Source organism: Leopardus geoffroyi, chromosome B1, assembly GCF_018350155.1.
Source record: "Leopardus geoffroyi isolate Oge1 chromosome B1, O.geoffroyi_Oge1_pat1.0, whole genome shotgun sequence".
Taxonomy (NCBI): Eukaryota; Metazoa; Chordata; class Mammalia; order Carnivora; family Felidae; genus Leopardus; species Leopardus geoffroyi.
In genome coordinates, this window is record NC_059327.1 from 28335573 (window position 1) to 28349490 (window position 13918).

The following is a 13918-nucleotide window of genomic DNA, read 5'->3' on the forward strand; positions in this document are numbered from 1 at the left end:
GCCTGGGTAGCTCAGTCGGTTGAGCGTCCGACTCCTGATCTAGGCTCAGGTCATGATCTCACAGTTCATGGGATTGAGCCCCATGTCCAGCTCTGCACTGACTGTGCAGAGCCTGCTTGGGATTCTCTCTCTCGAACTCTCTCTGCCCCTACCCTAATTGTGCTCTCTCTCAAAATAAATAAACTTTAAAACATCCTTCAAAAAAAGGAGAACAAAAATATATAAAGTGCATGTATTTGTATGGGCTAAATATCTCAGATAACATAATAAATAAATAAACATAATAAACATCTCAGGCACATAATAAACTTGGAAAAACTAAAATACTAGGTTTAATTGATTGAAACGGGCTTTAAAGACAACTGCAAATATAAAAGGCTGGGTTTTTGAGAGAGAAAGATGGATTTGTGAAACTTTTCTTTAAAAATTTGCCCTTTTGCTCTTTGAAGTTGCTTCTTATTCCTTGACTATTTCATTATACACAATATACCCCACAGAGTATAAAGGACGTATAAACCTGGAGACTGTTGTACTGGGCAGGGTGAGTCAGTCAGAGACAGAGGAATGCCATGTGGTTTCACTCATATTTAGAATTTAGTAGACAGAACAAATGAGCAAGGGGAGGAGGGAGAGAGGGAGCAGACCAAGAGGCAGACTCTTGTCTGTGGAAAGGAAACTGGTGATTGTGTGGGGGGTGGAGTGGGTGATAGGGATTCGGGAGGTGCACTTGCTCTGATGGGCACAGGGTGTTGTGTGGAGGTGTTGAATCGCTATATTGCACACCTGAAAATGGTGTTGCACTGTGTGTTAGCTAACTGAAATTTGAATAAAAACTTAAAATGGCGCACCTGGGTGGCTCAGATCCTGATCTCACAGTTTGTGGGTTCAAGCCCCACATCGGGCTCTGTGCTGACAGCTTAGAGCCTGGAGCCTGCTTTGGGTTCTGTGTCTCCTTCCTTCTCTGCCCCTCCCCTGCTTGTGCTCTATCTCTCTCTCAAAAATAAATAAACATTAAAAAAAATGTTTAAGGAAACTTAAAAAAAAGAAAGCATAAATCCAAGGTCAAAGGGCTTACAGACTTTCCTGACCACCATTATGATATGTAATTCTACTAGCAAAGAATTTGATTTTATAAAAGGTTAGTCCCTTTTGAATTTGTTCTTTTATTTATTTTTTATTTTATTTGAGAGAGAGAGAGAGAGAGAGAGAGAGAGAGGGAGAGAGAATCCCAAGGAGGCTCCACACTCAGCACAGACCATGACCCTGGGATGATGACCTGAGTAGAAATCAAGAGTTGGGACACTCAACTGACTGAACCACCCAGGTGCCCCAGGATTTGTTCTTTTATACTAATGGTACAAAATCATGGCAATGTTTTCATCTACTGATATTAGGAAATATTTGTTTATGTCTTCATTCATTTCATTTTTTGCTCATAGTTTCTGCTAAGACCTGTCATTAAAATGCTTACATGAACTTGAAATGTCCCTCTAAAAGCTTTACTTGTAAGCCACAGAGTATAGAACACTGGCTTATCAAAAAAGAGGCCACTACAAGGTGCAATAACTATAGACTAAAGAAAGCAGCAAAGGACTGGCAGTCAAAACCTAGGTCTGAATCCCAGTTCTGCTAATATCCAGCTATTACGCTTTATAAACTGGGAACATGTTCCTGTACAACTACTTCAAGTTTATTATTGCTAAATTTGTTTTGGGGGGAGAGAGGCTCACATCTTTTAGAGTCTGATGAAGCTATATATTTTCCTCAGCAAAAATTATCACAATCCACACATTTTTTTTGCAAACAATCAGGGGCTTCAAGTAATTACCAAAGTCCATGTGTCCTAAATTAAGAACCTCTAGACAAGAGGATTACAATGGTTTCTGCTGATTTAATATACAAAAATGCCATTTACTCATTCCCCTCCTTTTCTCTCTCTCACACACACACTTTGCAGTTTTGCTGTTCAACCTATAAACACAGCAGTGCTAACAAGCTTATGCTTATAAAAGTGAAAAAGAAATTAAGTTTTACCTTCACTGGCAAAAAGTAAGTATGCCCCCCAACTCGAGGTGTGTGCGCCAGTTTCAGATTGTATTCTAAGAAGCTAGACACTCGAGTCAGTGATTTTCTCTCTTGCGACATTGTCCTCCATATCCTCAAGTTGAGTTACAGTAGGTTAAACTTGTCAGAAACACTTAAAAATCAAAATAGCTTTATATATATAGGGTCTAATAAGCACTACCAAAGCCATCCAATATGAAAATGATGTTCTGATAAGGATTTAATTGTTCACATATATCCACAGCCATACTAATGACAGCAGCAGATGCAGCTTTGCCAAAGTCTCAGCTGTGGTAATTAAAGACCGACTCTCAGGAGCAACTAACTATCGTTAGTTTCACAGGGCAGTAATTACAAAGGCTTTGCATTATGTGGATTATACATTCCAAGGATATAGAGTTGCTACCAGACTTCAGAGACTATCTTAAACAGGCAAAATTGCTCATTAAAGCAATCATCAAATTTACTCTATTAATGAGTTTAAAATTCTCTTAAGTTTGGGGGGAGGAGCCGAGATGGTGGAACAGCATGGAAGTTTTTTTGTGGGTCTCGGGTCCGTGAAATACAGCCAGACGAACACTAAATCATCCTGCACACTTAGAAAACTGATCTGAGGATTAACACAACAATCTGCACAACCTGAACCACAGAATTCAGCAGAAAAAGAAAAAATTCATTTTTATTTTCACTTATTAAAAATATTTTTCTTTAATTTTTTTCTACTATATTTTTTACTTTTGTGTAAATTTTCAAAAATTCTCTTAAGTTTGTTCAGCTTACTATGCATCTTTACTTCACCTTGTAAAATAGAGCTATTTTTAAAAAGTTATTTTTTGACAATCTAAGCCTACCTCTGGACTAACTTCATATAACTGAAAGTATCACAAAGTAAAAACAAATCAGCCTAGAATATCACTTATAAACACACAAAAAATCAATGAATAAAACACTGGTATTCTGGAAATATTTTTTAAACCAAAAAGAGTTCCTTTTTGATAAAAGTACGTAACAAATATGAATGGAAAAAGGTAAGGGTTAAAGGAAAATTAATCCCAACTGTGCAACACATTTAGGGTTTGCAGTTAATCAGATTCCATCACATCTAACGGGATAACAAGCAGGCACTTCATATTCCTTACAGCATTCTTCTTCAAAGCAAAGACATTTACAAATAAATAAAAAATAGGAACATAGCAAAAGCTGACCAAAGCAACACATTTACCAAAAATCAGAATTGCCAATTTTCTAAAATTAATCTTCAGGTATTGTAAAAACGGTGATTGTTATCCCTAATTTAAAAATTTTGTAATCCAGGTAAACTATATCATGTTTAAGTATAATAAAAAATAACTCTATAACTTAAAAGTGCCTTAGTAGCTGGTGTACTGAGAGAAAAAGTAATCCTTAAGTCACTTGCAATTGAGTACAAGTACCATTATAATATATTTTACTAACAAAAGTAGTCTAATTATATTTTACTGGTTGTAGAAAGCATTTTAAAAATGTAAACATAATTGATATATAACATTTATAAGTTTCAGGTGTGCAACATAATGATTTCATATGTATATACTGCAAAATGATAAAACCTTTTTAATGTAGTAAACTATAAAAATAAGGCTGAAATACACACTAAAATTATCAATAGTGTTAAATTTCCAGAAAATTTAAGTAAAACTTATCATACTTATTTTTCCTGTTGATTAACAACTAACCTCTAAAGATAATTGCAATTTTTCCCTAGTCATACGAATTCTTCAATAATTTTTTAAAAGTTTTATTTATTTATTTATTAAAAGTAATCTCTCTACACCCAACGTGAGGCTCACACTCATGACCCTGAGATCAAGAGTTAGATGCTCTTTTGATTGAACCAGCCAGGCGCCCCAAATTCTTCAATACATTTTTAAAAAGAAAATACGCATAGGTTTTCAAGACATTTAGGCACGGTCTCCAAAATTTTGACATCTTTATGATTAGACTCAGATTTTAAAATATCTGGGGAATAAGATAAAGACAGTTTTCTATGTGTGTGTTTAAATTAGAAGCTTTTAAGAAAATGAGCAATGACAAAGCACTGAAAATACCTATAAATACTGATTTCAGTCCTCCAGTTCCCTTGGCCTCTTCTGTTAAAATGTCCTCCTTTCCAATGAACACTGACATATTGTGAATGAAGTCTAAAACCTTTTTAGATTACCTAATATATTTTCTAAAATGTGAATTCAATGACACTTTTCTTAAAGCTTGTACCATTTCTATTGGTACCTCCACACATACACACTTGGCACATAATTGACAAAAAAAACAAATTCAAAAACGTAAATAAGCGAATTACAATTTTGTGTCACTTCCACTTTATATTTTGAAATAGTCCCACACTCATCTGTCACCCCAAAAGGCAAGCATTGCACTTACGTGTTGGGGTGCTTTACGTTGCACTTGGAGCCCACAATTTTTAAAACTTGAGGAGCACTAGAACTGTCCAGTGCACTGGAAAAGCCCAAGAACTGTCGACCTTTCCACTTTCTGTACCATCCTTACTAAACTGCTTTCCACACAGCCACCAGGGCGGCCGTGTACCTCAAACCGAGCATTCCAAATAAATTCAACCCCAGAGCGGAAACGATGGAAACTGCCTTAAAAGACTGGAGTAGGAATGGGCTTAGGCAGTGGCTCATACTAAACTACCTGAGGTCAGGAGGCTTTTTCTGCACCCACGCCAAGGTGGGACCCGAAAAGTTTCAGTACGTTCAAAGAACTGAACCAAGAAGTCAAGAATGATCAAAGCGAAGCAGTCTCGCAAAACCTCCACTCAGCCCTTACAACGGCCAAAGCGCCTCGGACACGCGGCGGCCGCCTCCCCGGGCGCGAAGGTCCGCCCGCCCGCCAGCCCGATCTGCCGTCGGGGGATGCTCACCTCGGGCTCACCCTGCACGCCCGCCTCCCGAGCCGCCCTCGCCACCCCGAGCTCCACGGGCTCCTGCAGCGAGACAGCGGGCGGCCAGCGCCGGCGGGCATCGTCCGAGCGCGCGGCCTCTGCTCCGCCGCGATGCGGCGCGCGGACGCCCCGGGTGGCCCGGGCAGCTCAGGGCCTCGCGACTTCGCGAGAGCAGCCGTCACCCGGGCGGCGTTCCCCGCCTCCAAGCTCGGGAGTCGCTGGGTTGTGCGTGGGTGCCAAGTTGCGGCGGGAGAGGGCGGCAACTCCCGGATCCTGAAGCCCCGCCGCGGTCCCGCCCCGCCCCCAGGGAAACCGCTAGGAGGCTAATCCAACCCTGGCGCCTGGCCCCGTGCGAGGCACACGGCATTCGCACTGCTCCCTTCGACCTTGTGGCAACTGAGAATCAAGAGGTCGGGGATCCGTCCAAACTGTAGGGTTTCCCCTCCCGGTTACCGGTACCTGAATCTCCGTGGTGTCGGGATACCTCTGCACGGGGGCGAAGGACGCGCCAGCGTGGGAAGTAGCTCATCCAAGGGAAGCTATTATTTAGCCAGTAACCAGGCCGGCGGAGGCCCACCTTTGGGCTCAAGTTAAGAGTCCCTGAACTTCATGATGATTAACATGCTTTCCCTAATTCACCAAGAACCTTGCCAGCTTCTAAAAGTCGCCACCACATTCCCCACAAACCTTATGCAGCTTTCTTTGTCCAGTCAGTTCCTCAGAATCAAAATCTTCACAGCGAAACAAAACTCCTGGCACTTGCTTCCCAAGAAACTTCAGGAACAAGCGGTGCTCCCAGGCACGTGCGCACGCGGAGGCATCCGTGCGCGGAGGCGGTCACTTCTGCACGTGCGCATTGGGTGGAGCAAGAGGTCCTGTTGGGGAAGGCCTGAAGAGCCAGGGGATGGAGGACTGGGTGGACGTGGACTTTGTAGACTAGTTCGGTGTCCCAACGTGAAACGTGTGCTCAGTGCATACCCCGTTTGCACGTGATAGGCTCTCAACAAACGTGTGTCGAATGACTACGTGAATGTAATATGTTTGCTACTGGCATCCTTTCGACTCAGATGGAGAGCTGGGTTTTCTTCCATAAACTGAACAGAATGGGCCTTGCTTAAGTAAGCCTCCAGGTTTCCTCAGCTCTACTGAAACAGCCATTCTGCTACAATTTTTGTTCACTTTATAATTTAAAATTTTTGGAAGGGCTTTATATATGTTCCACAGGTAATGGCCAGCTGCCTTTAGCTAGAACTTGAGCCTGGAGGTAGCAAACACATCACAAGTTTGGAGGATCTAAATTATCTCTTTGTAGCATGGCCTCTTAACAGTCCTGATTAGGGGCGCCTGGGTGGCGCAGTCGGTTGAGCGTCCGACTTCAGCCAGGTCACGATCTCGCGGTCCCTGAGTTCGAGCCCCGCGTCAGGCTCTGGGCTGATGGCTCAGAGCCTGGAGCCTGTTTCCGATTCTGTGTCTCCCTCTCTCTCTGCCCCTCCCCCGTTCATGCTCTGTCTCTCTCTGTCCCAAAAATAAAAAAAAAAAAATAAATAAAAAAAACGTTGAAAAAAAAAATTAAAAAAAAAAACAAAAAACAAAAAAAAACAGTCCTGATTCAAGGGTTATGTAGATCATAGAATACAGGTACTCCAGTAGAGGAACTTGGATTTAGTTTTGCAGTCCATGCTTGAAGCATCCTGCACGTTCATGGGTAAAGATGTTGGGACAAGGAACCCAAATGGTACAACATTTCATTTCCCAATAGCCACTTAATTTAAGGCAAATTTTAAATGTATTTTGAAACTGGAATGTAGCATGTCATGAGATAGATATTTTTTTTAAAGAAATCAGTATACAGCAAGGTTTTTGTTCCTTGGATTGAAGGTCTTACCTTAAATTGAAAGGGGAGTTTCAGGGATCTGTGAATACACTAAAGTGATATGAAAATGAAATGTTTAATTTCAGCTTAGTGAGAAAAGGTTCTGTATTTTTATCAGATTGTCAGATGTGTGACACTCCCCAAAGTGGTAAGAACTGCTTTATGTTTACGTGCCTATAAAACATTGGTATTTCAAGAGATTATTTTAAGTTCCAGTTTTGCTCCATTTGTGAAATAAAATTTTATTGCTCTTTTTATACTCTATTTTGACAATAAACAAAAGTTCATAATTGACCTACTTCTCATTTTCTCCTTCATTGACCCTTATCCTTACATTTGTTTTTATTTTTTTAAGTAATGTCTACACACAAGGAGGGGCTCAAACTCATGACACTGAGATCAGGCGTTGCAAGCTCTACTGACTGAGCCAGCCAGGTGTCTCCCTTATCCTTCCTTTTACACTTAAGAGTTAAGGTACCCAGCAATTGTACTCCTAGGAATTTGCACCCAAGGACATGTGTAAGAATTTCATACCAACACTACTCATAATAGCCAAATATTGGAAACAACCCAAATATCTATCAAATCAAACAATGGCATATTCATCCACCTTTCATTAGCAGCATCCATCATTTCATTAACAGCAGTGAAAACAATAAACTACAGTTAGATGCAACAACATGAATGAAATACACAATGGTAAGGGAAGGAGGTCAGTCAGAAAATAATACATATTGTGTGTTGCCATTTATATACAGGCCAAAAATAGGCAAAACTAAACTCATTCTAGGGATGCATACTTACATGGTTAAAGTATACAGAAAAGCAAAAAAAAAGTGTTTCCCAAGAAAGTGTGCTGCAGGATTACAGGTGATTTTTATTTTCTTTTTTGTGCTTTTCTGTAACTTCCAAATTTCTTACAATGGACATATGTCATTAGTAGGGAAGAAAATAGGTGTTATTTTTTAAAGTTGAAGTATAGTTGACATGTATTAGCTTCCAGTGTACAACATACTGATTTGCCAATTTTATGCATTATGAAATGCTCACCACAGTAAGCATAGTTACCATCTGTCACCATTCAAAGTTATTATAATATTATTGACTACATATCCTGTGCTATACTTTTCATTCTTGTGATTTATTTTATAACCAGAAGTTTATACCTCTTAATCAACTTCAACTATTTAGCCTCTCCCCCCACTTCCCTCCCCTCTGGCAACCACTAGTTTGTTCTCTGTATAGAAAGGTCAAAAGTAAAATGCCATGATGAAACTGAATAGAAGAATTATCTTGTGAGCAACTCTATATAATGATACCAAACCTACAACATCAATTTCTATTTCTTCTTTTCCCATTTTTGTTTCCTTTTTGAAATTCTGAAGAAAAAAATCTACCATTTATTTGCCATTATCTAGAAAATTGATTTCTATTTTATTTCGTATCATTTTCTTAGATACACCTGTACTTCATTTACTGTTAACTTCTTAGTTTGGTTAGTTTATTTTCATCTTTTGCATATGAAGAAAACATTTTTAAGACTGTGAGTCTGCCTTTAAGGTCATACATTGGCTTCATCCTATGGCTTTCTATATTTGGTATTTCCATTATTATTTTCTAAAGAATACGTATTTACATTTTTAATTTCCTCTTCATGACAAGAGTTATTTTGGAAAAGCCTTTTTATTTATTTATTTTTAATTTATTTTTGAGACAGAGAGAGACAGAGCATGAACGGGGGAGGGGCAGAGAGAGAGGGAGACACAGAATCAGAAGCAGGCTCCAGGCTCTGAGCCATCAGCCCCGAGCCCGACTCAGGGCTCGAACTCATGAACTGCGAGATCGTGACCTGAGCTGAAGTCAGATGCTTAACCGACTGAGCCACCCAGGCGCCCCAAGCCTTTTTAATTTCTAAGTTATTTAGATGTTGTTTTTTTCTATTCTTATTTCCCAATTTAATTACAATACAATCAGAAAATGTGATCTGTGCAATTTTGCTTTGGGGAATTTATTGGGGGGGGGGTTATGTAGCCTAAAATGTGTGATATTAATAAAGTTTCTATTGCTATTTTCTACAGTGCATAAAATGTAGCATACACATATTATATCTGTCTTACTACTCACATTAGTCAGACTGTCAAAATTATTTTTTTAATCTACTTAATGTTTGTCTTTTAAACTTTCCAAGAAATCAGAGAATCGTGCACTCAGAGAAATATGTTTCAATCAATTTCTCCTTAAATTTATGGCTATTTTGCTCATATTTGTAGAACTATATTATTTGGTACATAAAGCTTTATGAGGATTATATTTTCATGTATATTAGATCTTTTATCAATATAGGATGAATCTCTTTATAACATTTTTAAGTTTTTCTTTTCATTTTTTAAATAATTTATTTATTTTTTTAATTTACATCCAAGTAAGCATATAGTGCAACAATGATTTCAGGAGAGATTCCTTAATGCCCCTTACCCATTTAGCCCATCCCCTTTCCCACAACCCCTCCGGCAACCCTCTGTTTGTTCTCTATATTTGAGAGTCTCTTATGTTTTATCCCCCTCCCTGTTTTTATATTCTTTTTGCTTCCCTTCCCTTATATTCATCTGTTTTGTATCTTCAATTCTTCATATGAGTGAAATCATATGATATTTGTCTTTCTCTGATTTCACTTAGCATAATACACTCTAGTTCTATCCACGTTGTTGCAAATGGCAACATTTCATTATTTTTAACTGCCGAGTAATATTCCATTGTGTGTGTGTGTGTGTGTGTGTGTATAAATATACCACATCTTCTTTATCCATTCATCCGTTGATAGACATTTGGGCTCTTTCCATACTTTGGCTCTTGTCAATAGCACTGCTATAAACACTGGGGTGCATGTGCCCCTTCAAATCAGCACATCTGTATCCCTTGCATAAATACCTAGTAGTGCAATTGTTGGGTCATAGGGTAGTTCTATTTTTAATTTTTTGAAGAACCTCCATACTGTTTTCCAGAGTGTCTGGCACCAGTTTGCATTCCACCAGCAGTGCAAAAGTGTTCTTCTTTCTCCACATCCTCACCAACATCTGTTGTTGCCTGAGTTGTTCATGTTAGCCATTCTGACAGGTGTGAGGTGGTATCTCATTATGGTTTTGATTTGTATTTCCCTGATGATGAGTGATGTGAAGCATTTTTTCATGTGTTGGTTGGCCATCCGGATATCTTCTTTAGAGAAGTGTCTATTCATGTCTTTTGCCCATTTCTTCACTGGATTATTTGTCTTTTGGGTGTTGAGTTTGATAAGTTCTTTATAGATTTTGGATACTAACCCTTTATCTGATATATCTTCTCCCATTCCATCAGTTGCCTTTTAGTTTTGCTGATTGTTTCCTTCTCTGTGCAGAAGATTTTTTATTTTGATGGGGTCCCAATAGTTCATTTTTGCTTTGGTTTCCTTTGCCTCTGGAGATGTGTTGAGTAAGAAGTTGCTGAGGCCGAGGTCAAAGAGGTTTTTGCCTGCTTTCTCCTCGAGGCTTTTGATGGTTTCCTATCTTTCATCCATTTTGAGCTTATTTTTATGTATGGTGTAAGAAAGTGGTCCAGGTTCATTTTTCTGCATGTTGCTGTCCAGTTTTCCCAGCACCATTTGCTGAAGAGACTATCTTTATTCCATTGGATACTCTTTCCTGCTTTGTCAAAGATTAGTTGGCCATATATTTGTGGGTCCATTTCTGGGTTCTCTCTTCTGTTCCATTGACCTGAGTGTCTGTTTCTGTGCCAGTACCATACTGTCTTGATGATTACAGCTTTGTAATACAGCTTGAAGTCCGGGATTGTGATGCCTCCAGCTTTGGTTTTCTTTTCAAGATTGCTTTAGCTATTCAGGGTCTTTTCTGGTTCCATACAAATTTTAGGATTGTATGTTCTAGCTCTGTGAAGAATGTTGATATTACTTTGATAGATTGCTTAAGTTTTTATTTTAATTCAAGTTAGTTAACAAACAGTATCATATTTTTTAAGTTTATTTTATTCATTTGGAAAGGAAGGGAGGGGCAGAGAGAGAAGGAAAGAGAGAATCCCAAGCAGGGATTTGTGTCTATTTGTCTTTTGGCAAATGTGTAAATATATACGTAAAATAGATTCCTAACGTTAAAATTGTATCAAAGCATTAAAAAATAAATAAAAGAGGGGTGCCTGGATGGCACAGTCAGTTAAGCATCTGACTCTTGGTTTCAGCTCAGGTCATGATCTCACAGTTTTGTGAGTTGGAGTCCTGCATCGGGCTCTGTGCAGGCAGCATGGAGACTGCTTAGGATTCTCTTTCTCTTCCTCTCTCTGCCCCTCCATCATTCATGCACAATAAATAAATAGTAGTGCAAACCCTTTACAGGTATAACTGACATTAGTCATCTCATTTTATACTACTTTTCATGCATCTTTGCTGTTTCTTTTATTTCATATCTTTTGATACATGGACTATATTTTCTTTTGTTTTCCTCTAGTTTTTCGGCAGGTATAAATACCTTTGTTAGCTAAGCAATAATAAAACCTATACTCTTTAATGAAACAGTATCAAAAGAAACAGTACCTATTGATTTCCTTAATCATTAGTTAAGGAGGTTAACATAATTTTCATACCAGTTGTTGATATCATCTGGAATTTTAGACCCAGAGTTTATTTGTTAATTAATTATATTTTTCATTTTCAATAATTATTGCTTTCTTCTGTTTTTAATTATAGTTAAAACTGTTATCCAGAATTAATTCTGTATTTTTACATCTTTCAAATTATTTGAATATTGGTCTTTCAAAACTTAATTTTGCCTGGTAATTGATGGACCCTTTTGCCTGCGGACTGGCTTTCCTGCAATTAGCAATTTTCTTTTTCTATAACAGCATTCATTATAGCATACGTAATATAACAGTTGTTCTTCCTGCGTCTTCAGGAAAACAGATACGCAAATTTTTTTGTTCTTTGTCCTTCATTTTTGTTAGCTTCCTGTTTATCATTTTTTCTTTGTCCCTTTTTTCTGTAATCTGTGAGATCTTTTCAAGTTTGTTCTACTTGTCATGAATTCAGTTTTTGTTTTATTTTTTTTAATTTTCTATTTTGAATCAAAAAAATTTTAATGTATTTATTTTTGAGAGAGAGAGAGAGAGAGAGAGAGAGGAGGGGAGGGACAGAGACAGAGGGAGACACAGAATCCAAAGCAGGCTCCAGGCTCTGAGCTGTCAGCACACAGCACGATGTGGGGCTCCAACTCATGAACTGTGAGATCATGACCTGAGCTGAAGTCGGACACTTGACCAACTGAGCCACCCAGGAGCACCTTGAATTTTTTATTTTGAAAAGCCATTTCAAAACTCAGAAATATCTCAAGAACACATGAACTTCTATGTATATTCACCTGGATTCACCAATTATTAACATTTTGATAGATTTGCTTTAATAGGATATCTATCCTTGAATCCATTATCCCCTCTTTCTCTCTCAGTATGTATCATATGTTATTTTTACTATTGCTGAGACACGTGAGAACAATTACATATGTCATGACTTATCTTTCAGTTTCTATCTGCTCAAAGCGAGGAATTTTTCTTATATAACACATAGTCCAGTGATTAAATTTAGGGAATTGAACCTTGTAACAATTCTATTATCTTACAGTATAGCCCATATTCAAAATCCATCATTTATTCCACTCATGCTTAAATACAGGAGCCGATCGGTAACCACACATTACATTTAGTTGTGGTGTCTCTTTGGTTTCCTTAAACCTAGAACTCTTCTCAACTCTGCTTTGTATTTCATGACTTTGATATTTTTGAAGAGTGTAGGCCAGTTGTTTTTCAGTGTGTCTCTCAACCTGGGTTTGCTATAATTAGAATCAGGTTATTCATTTTTGGCGGGAACACCACATGCATGATGTTGGTCCTTCTCAATTTATCACACCAGGAAGAACATTATGCCCATTTGTCCTGTTAACTGGTAATTTTAACTTTGATCACTCAAGGTAGTGTCCACCAGATTTCTCCACTATAAAGTTACTTTTTCACTTTACAATTAATATGTGATTTGTTAGGAAATATCTTGAGACTGTGTATATTTGCTGTTCCCATCAAACTTTCACTGAATAATTTTAATATCCATTGATTTTTTTTTTTGGTCTGATCAATTTTTATGGTGATTTTCCCAAAGCAAGGATTTTTCTAACTCTGCCATTCTGCACCTAATTCAGTTTCTGTTTCTACCTACTTCCTTTTTATCACAGTCTATTGACTTATAATCTCATCTTTCATCCCTGGGCTTGTCTATATTTTCTGAGTTTTCCAGGTACAAAGAAGATGTTTTCTAAAATTATATCTGTTTCTTCTATCAGTTTTTCTTTTAAATATACGCACTCCCTTTGAATCTAAAATCTGACTTGTACCTCCTCCTTCCATATTACACGATCTTTCCTTGGGCTCCATATAGGAACCCTCAGCTATTTCATTTGTAGAAGAATTTCCCCCTCCTTCTACCTATTGACTGTTGTCTTCTGACTTGAACTAAAATCCATAATTCTCATATCCTCTCAAACACCATGCTTTATCTACAAAAGCGAAACTATTCCTGTTTGTTTTGTTAACTACTGTGTCTTCAGACACTATACGGAGAGTAAATGTTCCATTAATATTTATCAAATGAATGAATGGTTTCAATGTATGCATTTGGCGTCCTTGAGGATTGCTTTTATGCCCAGAAAAGATTACTCTAGGGTTCCTTGCTTTTGTAAAATTAGTGTGCTATTTATTAAGGTTACACATTTTAAAATTTGTTTCTTCCTTAAGCTTTTGAATCCACCTTGCAAATCCTATTATTTGATTTATAAATGTATTAAGCTATAATAATTACTTTCAAAGGCACTTGCTAAATATTTGGTCCCATTTATAAACTTAGATAATTGAACTTATTTTTTGAATTGCACTTATAAATTTAATGAAGTCAGTGCTCTTTTTCTATGTATTAGTTGTCCAACGAACAAACTTTCCTAAGTATTGAATAATTTTTA

The 13918-nt window shown here is 37.9% G+C and overlaps 1 protein-coding gene across 3 annotated transcripts in view; it reads right to left on the reverse strand.

The window, feature by feature from the left end:
• TEX15 (testis expressed 15, meiosis and synapsis associated) overlaps positions 1-5792 on the reverse strand; it is a 101714-nt gene extending 95922 nt beyond the window's left edge. For 2 of the 3 annotated variants that reach the window (XM_045456123.1, XM_045456106.1), the window contains exon 1: positions 5693-5792. The gene's annotated coding sequence lies outside the window, so the exon portion shown is untranslated. Of the gene's footprint in view, positions 1-4755; positions 4879-5692 lie in introns of those variants that run through there. The other variant, XM_045456116.1, reaches the window with a different exon arrangement.
• Positions 5793-13918: the final 8126 nt, after the last annotated feature.